General features: G+C 53.3%; 1 protein-coding gene across 3 annotated transcripts in view; it reads left to right on the top strand.

Annotated features, from left to right (window-relative positions):
* INSC (INSC spindle orientation adaptor protein) overlaps nt 1-16,832 on the top strand; it is a 232,448-nt gene that overhangs the window by 17,388 nt on the left and 198,228 nt on the right. The window contains exon 1 of one of the 3 annotated variants that reach the window (XM_089662064.1): nt 11,645-12,123. The exons of 1 other annotated variant lie outside the window; for it this stretch is intronic. The gene's annotated coding sequence lies outside the window, so the exon portion shown is untranslated. Of the gene's footprint in view, nt 1-11,644; nt 12,124-16,832 lie in introns of those variants that run through there. One more of the 3 variants, XM_089662060.1, reaches the window with a different exon arrangement.

Raw genomic sequence — 16,832 nt, 5'->3', positions numbered from 1 at the left:
GCGGCCCAATACTTGGGGCAATATAGTGTATATATGGGGGGGGCGGGGACAATACTTGGGGCAATATAGTGTATATACAGGGGGGGTGGGGACAATACTTGGGGCAATATAGTGTATATACAGGGGGGGGCGGGGACAATACTTGGGGCAATATAGTGTATATACAGGGGGGGGCGGGGACAATACTTGGGGCAATATAGTGTATATACGGGGGGGGCGGGGACAATACTTGGGGCAATATAGTGTATATACAGGGGGGGCGGGGAAAATACTTGGGGCAATATAGTGTATATACAGGGGGGGCGGGGACAATACTTGGGGCAATATAGTGTATATACGGGGGGCGGGGACAATACTTGGGGCAATATAGTGTATATACGGGGGGGGGGTGGCGGGGGCAATACTTGGGGCAATATAGTGTATATACGGGGGAGGGGACAATACTTGGGGCAATATAGTGTATATACGGGGGGGCGGGGACAATACTTGGGGCAATATAGTGTATATACGGGGGGGGGGGACAATACTTGGGGCAATATAGTGTATATAAAGGGGGCGGGGACAATACTTGGGGCAATATAGTGTATATACGGGGGGGACGGACAATACTTGGGGCAATATAGTGTATATACAGGGGGGGCGAGGACAATACTTGGGGCAATATAGTGTATATACAGGGGGGGCGGGGACAATACTTGGGGCAATATAGTGTATATACAGGGGGGGCGGGGACAATACTTGGGGCAATATAGTGTATATACAGGGGGGGCGGGGACAATACTTGGGGCAATATAGTGTATATACGGGGGGGGGCGGGGACAATACTTGGGGCAATATAGTGTATGTACGGGGGGCGGGGACAATACTTGGGGCAATATAGTGTATATACGGTGGGGGTGGCGGGGGCAATACTTGGGGCAATATAGTGTATATACGGGGGAGGGGACAATACTTGGGGCAATATAGGGTATATACGGGGGGGCGGGGACAATACTTGGGGCAATATAGTGTATATACGGGGGGGCGGGGACAATACTTGGGGCAATATAGTGTATATACGGGGAGGGACAATACTTGGGGCAATATAGTGTATATACAGGGGGGCGGGGACAATACTTGGGGCAATATAGTGTATATAAAGGGGGCGGGGACAATACTTGGGGCAATATAGTGTATATAAAGGGGGCGGGGACCATACTTGGGGCAATATAGTGTATATACAGGGGGGGCGGGGACAATACTTGGGGCAATATAGTGTATATACAGGCGGGGGGCGGGGACAATACTTGGGGCAATACAGTGTATATACAGGGGGGGGGCGGGGACAATACTTGGGGCAATATAGTGTATATACAGGGGGGGGGGCGGGGACAACACTGGGGGCAATATAGTGTATATACAGGGGGGGGCGGGGACAACACTTGGGGCAATATAGTGTATATACAGGGGGGGGGCGGGGACAACACTTGGGGCAATATAGTGTATATACAGGGGGGGGGGGACAACACTGGGGGCAATATAGTGTATATACAGGGGGGGGTGGGGGCGGGGACAACACTTGGGGCAATATAGTGTATATACAGGGGGGGGGGGCGGGGACAACACTTGGGGCAATATAGTGTATATACAGGGGGGGGGGGGACAACACTTGGGGCAATATAGTGTATATACGGGGGGGGCGGGGACAACACTTGGGGCAATATAGTGTATATACAGGGGGGGGGCGGGGACAATACTTGGGGCAATATAGTGTATATACAGGGGGGGGCGGGGACAACACTGGGGGCAATATAGTGTATATACAGGGGGGGGGCGGGGACAACACTTGGGGCAATATAGTGTATATACAGGGGGGGGCGGGGACAACACTTGGGGCAATATAGTGTATATACAGGGGGGGGGGACAACACTTGGGGCAATATAGTGTATATACAGGGGGGGGGGCGGGGACAATACTTGGGGCAATATAGTGTATATACAGGGGGGGGGGGGCGGGGACAACACTTGGGGCAATATAGTGTATATACAGGGGGGGGGCGGGGACAACACTGGGGGCAATATAGTGTATATACAGGGGGGGGGGCGGGGACAACACTGGGGGCAATATAGTGTATATACAGGGGGGGGGCGGGGACAACACTGGGGGCAATATAGTGTATATACAGGGGGGGGGCGGGGACAACACTGGGGGCAATATAGTGTATATACAGGGGGGGGGCGGGGACAACACTGGGGGCAATATAGTGTATATATGGGGGGGGGGCGGGGACAATACTTGGGGCAATATAGTGTATGTACAGGGGGGGGGGGGGGGACAACACTGGGGGCAATATAGTGTATATACAGGGGGGGGGGACAACACTGGGGGCAATATAGTGTATATATAAGGGGGGGGTGGGGACAATACTTGGGGCAATATAGTGTATATATAAGGGGGGGCGGGGACAACACTGGGGGCAATATTGTGTATATATAAGGGGGGGGTGGGGACAATACTTGGGGCAATATAGTGTATATATAAGGGGGGGCGGGGACAACACTGGTGGCAATATAGTGTATATATAAGGGGGGGCGGGGACAACACTGGGGGCAATATTGTGTATATATAAGGGGGGGGTGGGGACAATACTTGGGGCAATATAGTGTATATATAAGGGGGGGCGGGGACAACACTGGGGGCAATATAGTGTATGTAGAACAGCAAACATGAAATTTTAAAAGAAATAAAAATGTTAGTGTAAATTGCTGGCAAATGACATTTCTTGGGCAGTTTATTAGTTTTTAATGAAAAAATATTAAAATAATAATCATAAATAAATATAATAATACATGAAATAAAATGACCTTCGGAAGGGTCTGTGCGCCATTTTCTTTTTATAGAAGCAAGAAGAGAAATGTCATTTGCCGGCAATTTAAAACCACTTTTCCTGGAAATGTCTGCTTTACAAAAAAAAATAAAAAAAAAAATAAAAAAGAAATCCCCGCTGTCAGCCAAATGGAATATTTTTAACCACTTGTGGACTGCGGTCAGTCAACCCAAACGGGCGCATTCCTGTATGTCGCTGGTCTCCTCTGGGGCTCCTCTGTGCATGCTCCTGTTGGTGTACGCAGCGGGAGTTTTCCAGCACTTCCTGGCTCATGGTTCAAGGCCGGCACCAGCTGATCACAATCAACACGCAGCTCTGTAGGGGGGGAGGGGTGGGGGGGGGCAGAGAGATTTTTAGTAAAAAGGAGCACACATTAACACTTGTTGGGGACACACTTAACCCCTTGATTGCCCCTAGATGTTAACCCCTTCCCAGCCAGTGTCATTGGGATTATCACTGATCACTGTATGAGTGTCACTGGTGATGTCAGTTCCCACCCAGTGTCAGTTAGTGTCAGATTGCCTGCCACAATATCAAATGTAGTATAAAACAATCCATTATATATACTATAGTTCGAAGACTCTATACCTTTCAAGCCAACCAATCGATTGGAATTTTTTTTTAACCAAAAATATGTAGCAGAATATACTTTGGCCTAAACTTATGAAGAAATTTGTTTTTTCAAATGTTTTATAGCAGAAAGTAAAAAATATAGTTTTTTTTTTTTCAAAATGTTCTGTGTTTTTTTCGTTTATATATTAAATAGACCCGGTGGTGATCAAATACCTTTCAAATGTTTCTTTTTCATTTTAAACTTTTTAAATTTGTTGCAATTATTTCCACATCTCTAAGTGTTCTATGTGTTAAAACAGAACCATCTGTTACGTTGTGTCTTTGTATCCTCTGTAATCAGACGAGCAGCGACTGCACACGGGGTGGAGAGAGCTGCCCGAGGTGAAACCGGCTATTTCCCTTGATGAGGGGTTCAGTTTTCATCTCCATGCCGGCTACATATGTGCAGAATTTCTGTGGATTGGAGAGGATTTGGTTTTTCCTGGGCTGGATTCAGCCAACATTTTAAAGTGGACCTGTCATCAGATATTTTTTTTTTATGTTAAATCCTTCCTCTGGCCTTCCCCTCAGTCTTGCACAGGTGGACCGGCTCCTCCCCTTCAGTCTTGCACAGGTGTACCGGCTCCTCCCCTTCAGTCTTGCACAGGTGTACTGGCTCCTCCCCTTCAGTCTTGCACAGGTGTAGCGGCTCCTCCTTTCAGGTCTTGCACAGTTATACTGGCTCCTCCCCCTCAGTCTTGCACAAGTGTACTGGCTCCTCCCCTTCTGCCCTGCACAGGTGTAATGGCTCCTCCCCCTCAGTCTTGCACAAGTGTACTGGCTCCTCCCCTTCTGCCCTGCACAGGTGTTCCGGCTCCTCCCCTTTAGTCTTGCACAGGTGTACCGGCTCCTCCCCTTCAGTCTTGCACAGGTGTACCGGCTCCTCTCCTTCAGTCTTGCACAGGTGTGCCGGCTCCTCCCCTTCAGTCTTGCACAGGTGTACTGGCTCCTCCCCTTCAGTCTTGCACAGGTGTTCCAGCTCCTCCGCTTCAGTCTTGCACAGGTGTTCCGGCTCCTCCCCTTCAGTCTTGCACAGGTTTTCCAGCTCCTCCCCTTCAGTCTTGCACAGGTTTTCCAGCTCCTCCCCTTCAGTCTTGCACAGGTGTTCCGGCTCCCCTCCTTCAGTCTTGCACAGGTGTGGCGGCTCCTCCCCTTCAGTCTTGCACAGGTGTACCGGCTCCTCCCCTTCAGTCTTGCACAGGTGTATGGCTCCCCTCCTTCAGTCTTGCACAGGTGTGGCGGCTCCTCCCCTTCAGTCTTGCACAGGTGTACCGGCTCCTCCCCTTCAGTCTTGCACAGGTGTACCGGCTCCTCCCCTTCAGTCTTGCACAGGTGTTCCGGCTCCTCCCCTTCAGTCTTGCACAGGTGTACCGGCTCCTCCCCTTCAGTCTTGCACAGGTGTTCCGGCTCCTCCCCTTCAGTCTTGCACTGGTGTTCCGGCTCCTCCCCTTCAGTCTTGCACTGGTGTTCCGGCTCCCCCCCTTCAGTCTTGCACAGGTGTACCGGCTCCTCCCCTTCAGTCTTGCACAGGTGTTCCGGCTCCTCCCCTTCAGTCTTGCACAGGTGTTCCGGCTCCTCCCCTTCAGTCTTGCACTGGTGTTCTGGCTCCTCCCCTTCAGTCTTGCACTGGTGTTCTGGCTCCTCCCCTTCAGTCTTGCACAGGTGTTCCGGCTCCCCCCCTGGACTGAATTAGCTTAATCTGCTTTCATGGCACACTGGGATCTTGCATAGAAACCAATCAGCTTCCAGGTTTTATTGTGAACGTTTCAATGAAGAAACTGAAGCTAGAAGCTGATTGGCTCCCATGCACAGTTGCACCAGATTCTGCACTCTCCAGTTTTAGTAAATCCCCCCCAATGTATACTTCCCATAGATCTAATGATGCAATGGGATTTGTTTACTCAGACTGGAGAGTGCAGAATCTGGAGAAGCTGTGTATGGGAGCCAATCAGCTTCTAGCTTCAGCTTCTTCATTGAGGCTCTGACAATAAAACCTGGAAGCTGATTGGTTTCTATGCAGAGCTGCACCAGATGTTGCACTCTCTAGTCCCCAATGTATCCTTCCTCTAGATATAATGATACAATGTATCCTTCCTACATATGTGTTACTATGTATACTGCATCTCTGTCTGTTCTCAGCATGTTGGCTGTCGGTGGAGTTGTGTTCAAGCAGGGAGTTGGCGGGGAAGCCTCCCCACTGCCAGAATACAATGGCACAGCGGGAGGATTCCCCATCCACATTGAATGTGTTGATGGGGGAATTGGTTCTTTTTTTTTGTTGTTTAACCCGCAGGCTTAATACCAGAAACCCGGCGCTGTGTGTGTCCAGAGTAAGGGATTCCATACATTCTATTACTCCAGTAAGGAGGCTGAAGGTGGAGGCTGTGAGTGATGGTGGCACCCTGCTGGCTGTACAGTACGGTGGGGGAGGGGGTGTAAATCGCAAAGCTGGCTGAAGTTCTGATCAGAATTGGGAACATTTGGGCCGGTACCGGCGGATTCGTGTCTACAGATCCCATCCGTCTGCTGGGAAGTGAAAAGCATCAAATAAAAGGCAGCAAAGTCTCCTCCTGGATGATGTGGGAATGTTGGCAGCCATGTCGGTGACCCGCGGCTGACCTGAGCGCCGCTGGAAATGCTGGAAGCAGCAGAAAAGAAGATTCTAGTGTTTGCACGGAACTCCTGGCAGGAAACCACATGGGTTCACCTCTCCGAAAGAGGGGCCCACCGCCGGCCAGACATTTCCAGACACTCAGAGAGGAGGAATGAGCAGAAACATCGCAAGGAACCACCTGCGTGCTGAGGCACCGCCGAACGCTGCTCCACGCCGAATGCTGCTCCACGCCGAACGCTGCTCCACGCCGAACGCTGCTCCACGCCGAATGCTGCTCCACGCCGAACGCTGCTCCACGCCAGCCGCTGCTCCACGCCGAATGCTGCTCCACACCGAACGCTGCTCCACGCCGAACGCTGCTCCACGCCGAATGCTGCTCCACGCCGAACGCTGCTCCACGCCAGCCGCTGCTCCACGCCGAACGCTGCTCCACGCCGAATGCTGCTCCACGCCGAACGCTGCTCCACGCCAGCCGCTGCTCCACGCCGAACGCTGCTCCACGCCGAACGCTGCTCCACGCCGAACGCTGCTCCACGCCAGCCGCTGCTCCACGCCGAACGCTGCTCCACACCGAACGCTGCTCCACGCCGAACGCTGCTCCACGCCGAATGCTGCTCCACGCCGAACGCTGCTCCACGCCAGCCGCTGCTCCACGCCGAACGCTGCTCCACGCCAGCCGCTGCTCCACGCCGAACGCTGCTCCACGCCGAACGCTGCTCCACGCCGAATGCTGCTCCACGCCGAACGCTGCTCCACGCCAGCCGCTGCTCCACGCCGAACGCTGCTCCACGCCGAATGCTGCTCCACGCCGAACGCTGCTCCACGCCAGCCGCTGCTCCACGCCGAACGCTGCTCCACGCCGAACGCTGCTCCACGCCGAACGCTGCTCCACGCCGAATGCTGCTCCACGCCGAACGCTGCTCCACGCCAGCCGCTGCTCCACGCCGAATGCTGCTCCACGCCGAACGCTGCTCCACGCCGAATGCTGCTCCACGCCAGCCGCTGCTCCACGCCGAACACTGCTCCACGCCAGCCGCTGCTCCACGCCGAACGCTGCTCCACGCCGAATGCTGCTCCACGCCGAACGCTGCTCCACGCCGAATGCTGCTCCACGCCAGCCGCTGCTCCACGCCGAACACTGCTCCACGCCAGCCGCTGCTCCACGCCGAACACTGCTCCACGCCGAATGCTGCTCCACGCCGAACGCTGCTCCACGCCAGCTGCTGCTCCACGCCAGCTGCTGCTCCACGCCAGCCGCTGCTCCACGCCGAACGCTGCTCCACGCCGAACGCTGCTCCACGCCGAACGCTGCTCCACGCCAGCTGCTGCTCCACGCCAGCTGCTGCTCCACGCCAGCCGCTGCTCCACGCCGAACGCTGCTCCACGCCAGCTGCTGCTCCACGCCAGCTGCTGCTCCACGCCAGCCGCTGCTCCACGCCGAACGCTGCTCCACGCCGAACGCTGCTCCACGCCAGCTGCTGCTCCACGCCAGCTGCTGCTCCACGCCAGCCGCTGCTCCACGCCGAACGCTGCTCCACGCCAGCTGCTGCTCCACGCCAGCCGCTGCTCCACGCCAAACGCTGCTCCACGCCGAATGCTGCTCCACGCCAGCTGCTGCTCCACGCCAGCCGCTGCTCCACGCCGAACGCTGCTCCATGCCAGCCGCTGCTCCACGCCAGCCGCTGCTCCACGCCGAACGCTGCTCCACGCCAGCCGCTGCTCCACGCCGAACGCTGCTCCACGCCAGCCGCTGCTCCACGCCAGCCGCTGCTCCACGCCGAATGCTGCTCATCGCCAGCCGCTGCTCCACGCCAGCCGCTGCTCCACGCCGAACGCTGCTCCACGCCAGCCGCTGCTCCACGCCGAACGCTGCTCCACGCCAGCCGCTGCTCCACGCCGAACGCTGCTCCACGCCAGCCACTGCTCCACGCCAGCCGCTGCTCCACGCCAAACGCTGCTCCACGCCGAACGCTGCTCCACGCCAGCTGCTGCTCCACGCCAGCTGCTGCTCCACGCCAGCCGCTGCTCCACGCCGAACGCTGCTCCACACCAGCCACTGCTCCACGCCAGCCGCTGCTCCACGCCGAACGCTGCTCCACGCCGAATGCTGCTCCACGCCAGCCACTGCTCCACGCCGAACGCTGCTCCACGCCAGCCGCTGCTCCACGCCAGCCGCTGCTCCACGCCAGCCGCTGCTCCACGCCGAACGCTGCTCCACGCCAGCCGCTGCTCCACGCCAGCCGCTGCTCCACGCCAGCCGCTGCTCCACGCCGAATGCTGCTCCACGCCAGCCGCTGCTCCACGCCAGCCGCTGCTCCACGCCGAACGCTGCTCCACGCCAGCCGCTGCTCCACGCCAGCCGCTGCTCCACGCCGAACGTTGCTCCACGCCGAACGCTGCTCCACGCCGAACGCTGCTCCACGCCAGCCACTGCTCCACGCCAGCCACTGCTCCACGCCAGCCGCTGCTCCACGCCGAACGCTGCTCCACGCCAGCCGCTGCTCCACGCCGAACGTTGCTCCACGCCGAACGCTGCTCCACGCCGAACGCTGCTCCACGCCAGCCACTGCTCCACGCCAGCCACTGCTCCACGCCAGCCGCTGCTCCACGCCGAACGCTGCTCCACGCCAGCCGCTGCTCCACGCCGAACGCTGCTCCACGCCAGCCACTGCTCCACGCCGAACGCTGCTCCTCGCCAGCCGCTGCTCCACGCCAGCCGCTGCTCCACGCCGAACGCTGCTCCACGCCGATTGCTGCTCCACGCCAGCTGCTGCTCCACGCCAGCTGCTGCTCCACGCCAGCTGCTGCTCCACGCCAGCCGCTGCTCCACGCCGAACGCTGCTCCACGCCAGCTGCTGCTCCACGCCAGCCGCTGCTCCACGCCGAACGCTGCTCCACGCCGAATGCTGCTCCACGCCAGCCGCTGCTCCACGCCGAACGCTGCTCCACGCCAGCCGCTGCTCCACGCCGAACGCTGCTCCACGCCAGCCGCTGCTCCACGCCGAACGCTGCTCCACGCCAGCCGCTGCTCCACGCCAGCCGCTGCTCCACGCCGAACGCTGCTCCACGCCGAATGCTGCTCCACGCCAGCCGCTGCTCCACGCCAGCCGCTGCTCCACGCCGAACGCTGCTCCACGCCGAACGCTGCTCCACGCCGAACGCTGCTCCACGCCGAATGCTGCTCCACGCCAGCCGCTGCTCCACGCCGAACGCTGCTCCACGCCGAACGCTGCTCCACGCCGAACGCTGCTCCACGCCAGCCACTGCTCCACGCCAGCCGCTGTTTAGTCTGCAGAATGTCAAAATGTTCATATAGAAAGTTCCGGTCAGGGGCAGACTGACCATTAGAGCACTTGGGCACTGCCCGAGGGCCCGGGGTCAGTAGGGGGCCCCATGAAATGCCCCTGGTACCTTTTTATAGGCTTTTTTGAGTTTGGGCAAGGACACAGGGGCCCCATGATCCCCTATTGCCCGGGAGCCCCATGAGTTGTCAGTCCGCCCCTGGTTCGGGACATCGATATCAGACAGTTCACCTCTCACATCTGCACACCCCTCCCCCACAGAGCACATCTGCTGGGGGCCACCTGTACACCCCTCCCCCACAGAGCACATCTGCTGGAGGCCACCTGTACACCCCTCCCCCACAGAGCACATCTGCTGGGGGCCACCTGTACACCCCTCCCCCACAGAGCACATCTGCTGGGGGCCACCTGTACACCCCTCCCCCACACAGCACATCTGCTGGGGGCCACCTGTACACCCCTCCCCCACACAGCACATCTGCTGGGGGCCACCTGCACACCCCTCCCCCAAGGAGCACATCTGCTGAAGGCCACCTATACACCCCTCCCCCACGGAGCACATCTGCTGGGGGGCCACCTGTACACCCCTCCCCCACAGAGTACATCTGCTGGGGGCCACCTGTAAACCCTTCCCCCACGGAGCACATCTGCTGAAAGCCACCTGTACACCCCTCTACTTTGTATCTCTCCATCTCCCGTCTGATCGATGTTTATAAACAATGTTACTTTGTATCTCCATCTCCCGTCTGATCGATGTTTATAAACAATGTTACTTTGTATCTCTCTATCTCCCGTCTGATCGATGTTTATAAACAATGTTACTTTGTATCTCTCCATCTCCCGTCTGATCGATGTTTATAAACAATGTTACTTTGTATCTCTCTATCTCCCGTCTGATCGATGTTTATAAACAATGTTACTTTGTATCTCTCCATCTCCCGTCTGATCGATGTTTATAAACAATGTTACTTTGTATCTCTATCTCCCATCTGATCGATGTTTATAAACAATGTTACTTTGTATCTCTCCATCCCCCGTCTGATCGATGTTTATAAACAATGTTACTTTGTATCTCTCCATCCCCCGTCTGATCGATGTTTATAAACAATGTTACTTTGTATCTCTCCATCTCCCGTCTGATCGATGTTTATAAACAATGTTACTTTGTATCTCTCCATCTCCCGTCTGATCGATGTTTATAAACAATGTTACTTTGTATCTCTCTATCTCCCGTCTGATCGATGTTTATAAACAATGTTACTTTGTATCTCTCCATCTCCCGTCTGATCGATGTTTATAAACAATGTTACTTTGTATCTCTCTATCTCCCGTCTGATCGATGTTTATAAACAATGTTACTTTGTATCTCTATCTCCCGTCTGATCGATGTTTATAAACAATGTTACTTTGTATCTCTCCATCTCCCGTCTGATCGATGTTTATAAACAATGTTACTTTGTATCTCTCCATCTCCCGTCTGATCGATGTTTATAAACAATGTTACTTTGTATCTCTCTATCTCCCGTCTGATCGATGTTTATAAACAATGTTACTTTGCATCTCTCTATCTCCCGTCTGATCGATGTTTATAAACAATGTTACTTTGTATCTCTCCATCTCCCGTCTGATCGATGTTTATAAACAATGTTACTTTGTATCTCTCCATCTCCCGTCTGATCGATGTTTATAAACAATGTTACTTTGTATCTCTCCATGTCCCGTCTGATCGATGTTTATAAACAATGTTACTTTGTATCTCTCCATCTCCCGTCTGATCGATGTTTATAAACAATGTTACTTTGTATCTCTCTATTTCCATCTGTACAATGCTGAATTTTGGGTACAATAATACTTTTTTATGATTAGTTTCCTGATACTTTGATGTCTCCATGTTTTCAATCTTAGCCTCATGCTGAAATACCGCCTTCCTGAACCTTTCGTGTATTTAAAGGTTTCAGTCATGTCCATCCTTTCCCTCCTTTCCTTCATACTGTACATATTAAAGAAAACGGTTTTTCTTCATTTTGGATAGAGTAACGGAGGATTAATACCCCTGTCATTTTTTTTTGCCATCTGTGTCCCCTTTGAGGATATTTCCCTTCACTTCCTGACCCACAGCCAAAACAGGAAGTGAGAGGAAATCCCTCCAAAGAGGGAATCCCCGGTTGTCACCAGAACCAGCGTCCCAAGTGAAATATTTCCAATGGAGACGCTTCCAAAATGTGGGATTTTCTTTATTTTCAGTCTTGCTGATAACGGTCACCAGGACAAATTGGGGGATTCTCCCTAACGGGGCCACAGACAGCAATACAAACCTTCATTCTGGATGCGTCCCGTTCTGGAGACCTCACATCCAAGAATCTTGGGGGGAGGACGAGCCCCCCGGAGCCGGCACACAAACATTCGGCTCCTCTGTTATTTTCCCCGATGATTGCAGCTTTTCCCTCCCAGCCTCACGTTACCCTCCAAGTCTCTAATTACCGTCCTCAAAGTTTCACCGCCATGCCCGTCCCTGGGCCTCACCGCAAATCTGTGAAAATATTTCCTCTGAGATGGCAGACAAAAATAGACGGAGAGCCGAGCCCTGCGTGAAAGTATGCGAAGTCTGGCGGAGCCGAGCGAGGAGTCTTTTCATCCTCCAGAACCTCCAGGAGAAGAGGGAGAGAGGAGCGAGCTGCGTGTTCCCTCCACCATAGAGGCTCAGCTGATGAGACTGCGCTACTACCAGGTGAGTGACATAACTGTCCATGATCCCGCCAATGGCACTGCAAGCGGCCACACATGGCCAGATCTCTCTCCGATATTAGTGATGGCCAGGGGCGGGCTGACCATTTGGAAACTCAGGCACTGCCCGAGGGCCCGGGGTCAGTAGGGGGCCCCATGAGATGCCCCTGGTACCTTTTTCATAGGCTTTTTTGAGTTTGGGCAAGGACACAGGGGCCCCATGATCCAATATTGCCCCAGGGGCCCCATGAGTTGTCAGTCTGCCCCTGGTGATGGCGCTGAAATCTCCGACACCGCCGCGTCATTTCCCTCAGATTCATCGACCTGAGGATGCAGAGCAGCGCATTTGGGGACGCAATTGTTCCCTTGTCTGCGTCCCAGAAATCCAGAACTTCATACTTCCCAACTGTCACTTCTGGAACCCAATCCCTCCATCCACCAGACTTCCTGAAAGTGTACTCAGTGCCAGTTTTTTCTCTTGTTTTTGATGGAGCGTGGAAGATTGAAATTTTACTTTAGTTGGGTTTTTACTTCTGTCTGTGTCCCCTTTAGGGAGATTCCCCCTTTGTGTCCCCGCTGAGGAGATTCCCCCTCTGTGTTTCCGCTGAGGAGATTCCCCCTCTGTGACTCCGCTGAGGAGATTCCCCATCTCTGTCCCCGCTGAGGAGATTCCCCCTCTGTGTCCCCGCTGAGAAGATTCCCCATCTGTGCTCCTACTGAGGTGATTCCTCCTCTGTGTCTCCACTGAGGAGATTCCCCGTCTCTGTCCCCACTGAGGAGATTCCCCCTCTGTGTCTCCGCTGAGGAGATTCCCCGTCTCTGTCCCCACTGAGGAGATTCCCCCTCTGTGTCTCCGCTGAGGAGATTCCCCCATCTCTGTCCCCACTGAGGAGATTCCCCATCTGTGTCCCCGCTGAGGAGATTCCCCCTCTGTGTCTCCGCTGAGGAGATTCCCCATCTGTGCTCCTACTGAGGAGATTCCCCCTATGTGTCCCCGCTGAGGAGATTCCTCTTTCTGTGTCTCCACTGAGGAGATTCCCCCTCTGTGTCTCCGCTGAGGAGATTCCCCCTCTGTGTCTCCGCTGAGGAGATTCCCCATCTGTGCTCCTACTGAGGAGATTCCCCGTCTGTGTCCCCACTAAGGAGATTACATTTCTGTGTGCCAGCTGAGGAGATTCCCTGAGCCCACTTTAGGGAGATTCCCTGTCTGAGTTCCCACTAGGGAGATTCATTCTCTGTGTCCCCTCTGAGAAGATTCCACCTCTGTGTCCCTGCTGAGGAGATTCCCCCTTTGTATCTTTGCTGAGGAGATTCCACCTCTCTGCCCCTGCTGAGGAGATTCCCCCTCTGTGTCTCCGCTGAGGAGATTCCCCCTCTCTGCCCCTGCTGAGGAGATTCCCCCTCTCTGCCCCTGCTGAGGAGATTCCCCATCTCTGCCCCTGCTGAGGAGATTCCCCCTCTCTGCCTCTGCTGAGGAGATTCCCCCTTTGTGTCCCCGCTGACTAGATTCCATTTATGTGTGCCTGCTGAGGAGATTCCCCCTTTATGTGCCTGCTGGGGAAGATTCCCCCTTTGAATCACCACTTTACCACCATTTGAATGTTTCTGAATGGAATTCCCTCATATTGGTCATTCGAATGACTCCACAAAGACATTCGTCTGACAAATCCGCCCATCTAAATGCCGGGGGCGGGGGTAGGCTTTCTGATAGACTGTCACAGGGGTCACATGATTGGAAGCTACCAAGCACAGGTACGCATCAAAAGCTGCCCAATGGCAGCAGTGAGAAAAGTCGCTCCCATTGGCCCACTTGCCCAACCGCCACATATCTGGGTACGGCCAATGGGAATGTCTTTTCTAAATTCATTTTCCGCCTTTGTAAGCCTCTTATGAAAATAATACCCGGTGATCCTGCCATGAAGGTTCTTCCAGGCACTTCACGTTAGAGGGTGACAACGTCCTGTCCCTGCCTTTGCATCGTGCTCCTGCGTTGTCACCTTGTCACATAGGCTTCCAATGGAGACTACAACACGCATGACACAGACGTGGTCCACTATTGTCTCCATCAGGAAACCCGTCCTGAGAAATGCTGGGCCACCATTGCCGGATTGTCTGGAGACACAATGCAAAAGAGGCTGCATGAGATCCGCAGAACATAGATGGAAAAGGGGTGAAAAAAGGGGCATTGAAATGACAGTTGTAAATGACAGTTGAGGAAAGTGGAAAGATAGGGCTGGACCCACAGGGTTATCCTGATGGTATTGTTATGGCATTGATGTTGGTGTAAATGATCTGGTTCCTGGGCGGCTTCTACACCCCGAACTTCTCCAACGTTTCCTTGGCTTGGTAGAGTAATGTAACGAGAATCGAAATTAAAGTGCCACACCGCTGTTAAGGGGTCCAGATACAACTTTATTCCATGAAAAGTCAGAGGTGCGATCCGAAAAATATCCAATGCGTTTCGAGGGTCCAAGCACCCCCTGTAGCAATTGTGCCCACAGAGAAGGACGCAGTCCTCCATTTTGTTAAGAATTGTCCATGTTGTCCCATCATCCCCCCTTCCTCTCTGTTCATACACCGTGACATGTGGTCATGTGTGTTGGTAATGTCACAGGCAGGCCAGAACACAGCAGGAAGCTCCGAGCTATAACACCCCCAAGGGAGCTGGGGCCTCACTGTCTAAAGAACCTGTGCAAGCTGGCACATCGTAAAAAGATAACCCAAGCCTTCCCCGGAGTCCAAAGACATTCCAGAGGAGTAGGAGACTAGATAACACTTTTAAAATCCATTTTCCCCTATGTCTCATATCTTGGAATATGAGAGACTTACATAAAAACCAGGTATATCTTCGGATTGGTCACGATCAGACAAATCGTTTGATAGGTCACACTCCCAGACTGGAATACCTAGGAAAGCAGAAAATCACATCTCTTGAACCCTTCCAGTATGTATTTCATATTTCATATCTAACCGTTCCTCAGATCCGTCTGCCTACTAATCTACCTGCGGGTGGAATGTTACTTGTGCCTAGGAAAAGTTATGAACCAAAATATGAACTAGGAGAGATTTTGGTTCTAGTTTGGGTCTCCGCCCAGACAATCCCTCCCCAAAATGAGGCATTGGTCCTTGGCTTCAGAGACACCCCCTACTGGGGGACTACAAAATAGGCTGTCAGGCCTAAGAGTGTAAGTTGAAGAATTCTCCCGTCAGAACCAACCTGGGAGACCCTTTCGCTCTGAAACTTGATCTGCTTAACCCAAGGCTGATTGGCAAGTACTTTAACCCTTTACCCTCCTTTCTGTTACCTCTTTGCTGCGCTGTTGTTCTCTGTATATTTATATGTATATTGGTTACATCTTTTCTCTGTAAATATTTTATTGCACCCTTTTGACCTTTTAGTAATAAATCTTTCTTTCTGAAAGTGCTGAACTGTTTCTATAGCTCGTTAATGTAACTTACGATTCCTGCCTCTAAAAGAGCGCTACTGTGTTTGTTTAACCCTCTGTATAACCTGTCTGCGGTGACCGTGCTATACAGACGATTTTCGCAACCATCCTAGTGTTATCGCTGATATCGCCGAGTTTCCTCTTTCTCTGTACAAAAAGGAGGGGGTGGCAGTGTGAAGGGTTAATTGCGTAATTAACCTGACCCAGTAACAACCGCATTCAGGCTGCCGGTACATCGATTGGTGGTCCATTAGCTGGAAAATCGTTGTGCAGGGTGCAGCTGCAGCTGGGCATGGCATTGTTACGCACGTGACATCGCAGTTTCAGATCGGCTAGTCCTTCGGTCACGAGTTTGGTGAGAAGGTCTGACGCGCGATCGTCACACCCCCTTCATCAGGGCAAGAAATAACAGAAGATTTCCATATCAATCTGACATCGATATAATATCTCCTCCATGAGGTCAGAATGACAACCAAATAGACAATAGTAAAGGGAGTGTCCAAATGAACACATAAAAATGAGAACATGAAAGCTGAACTGTATCATTTATACAAAAAAGAGAGAAATACCAACAATAATAATAATAATTATGACTGTTAATAAAATGATACATTCTGGGCGATATATTCACCTAATCAGCATAAAAAGTGGGTAAAATATACCTGAAAACAGGTCCGTGTATAATTTGAATTTCTATGTCCCTGCTGAGGAGATTCCCCCTCTGTGTCTCTGTTGAGGAGATTCCCCCTCTGTGTCCCCGCTATGGATATTTCCCCTCTGTGTCCCCGCTAAGGTGATTCACTCTTTGTCACCCTGCTATGGAGATTCCCCATCTGTGTCCCTACTGAGGAGATTCCCCTTTCTGTTTCCCCGCTGAGGAGATTCTTCCTTTATGTCTCTGCTGGTGAGATTCCCTCCCTGCATCCTTCTTTTGGAGATTCCCTCCTTATGTCCCTGTTGAGGAGATTCCACCTCTGTGTCTCCACAGAGGAGATTCCCCTTCTGTGTCCCCACTGAGGAGATTCTTCCTTTATGTCTCTGCTGAGATTTCCCTTTCTGTGTCCCCACTGAGGAGATTCCCCCTCTGTGTCCTTGCTGAGGAGATTCCCCTTTCTGTGTCCTTGCTGTGGAGATTCCTCTTTCTGTGTCCTTGCTGTGGAGATTCCTCTTTCTGTGTCCTTGCTGTGGAGATTCCCCTTTCTGTGTCCTTGCTGTGGAGATTCCTCTTTCTGTGTCCTTGCTGAGGAGATTCCCCTTTCTGTGTCCT

The sequence above is a fragment of the Staurois parvus genome, unplaced genomic scaffold (assembly GCF_062004578.1).
Source record: "Staurois parvus isolate SC_StPar_1 unplaced genomic scaffold, SC_StPar_1.0 ptg001421l, whole genome shotgun sequence".
In the NCBI taxonomy this organism is placed as follows: domain Eukaryota; kingdom Metazoa; phylum Chordata; class Amphibia; order Anura; family Ranidae; genus Staurois; species Staurois parvus.
This window is presented reverse-complemented; position numbering and strand designations above follow the sequence as displayed.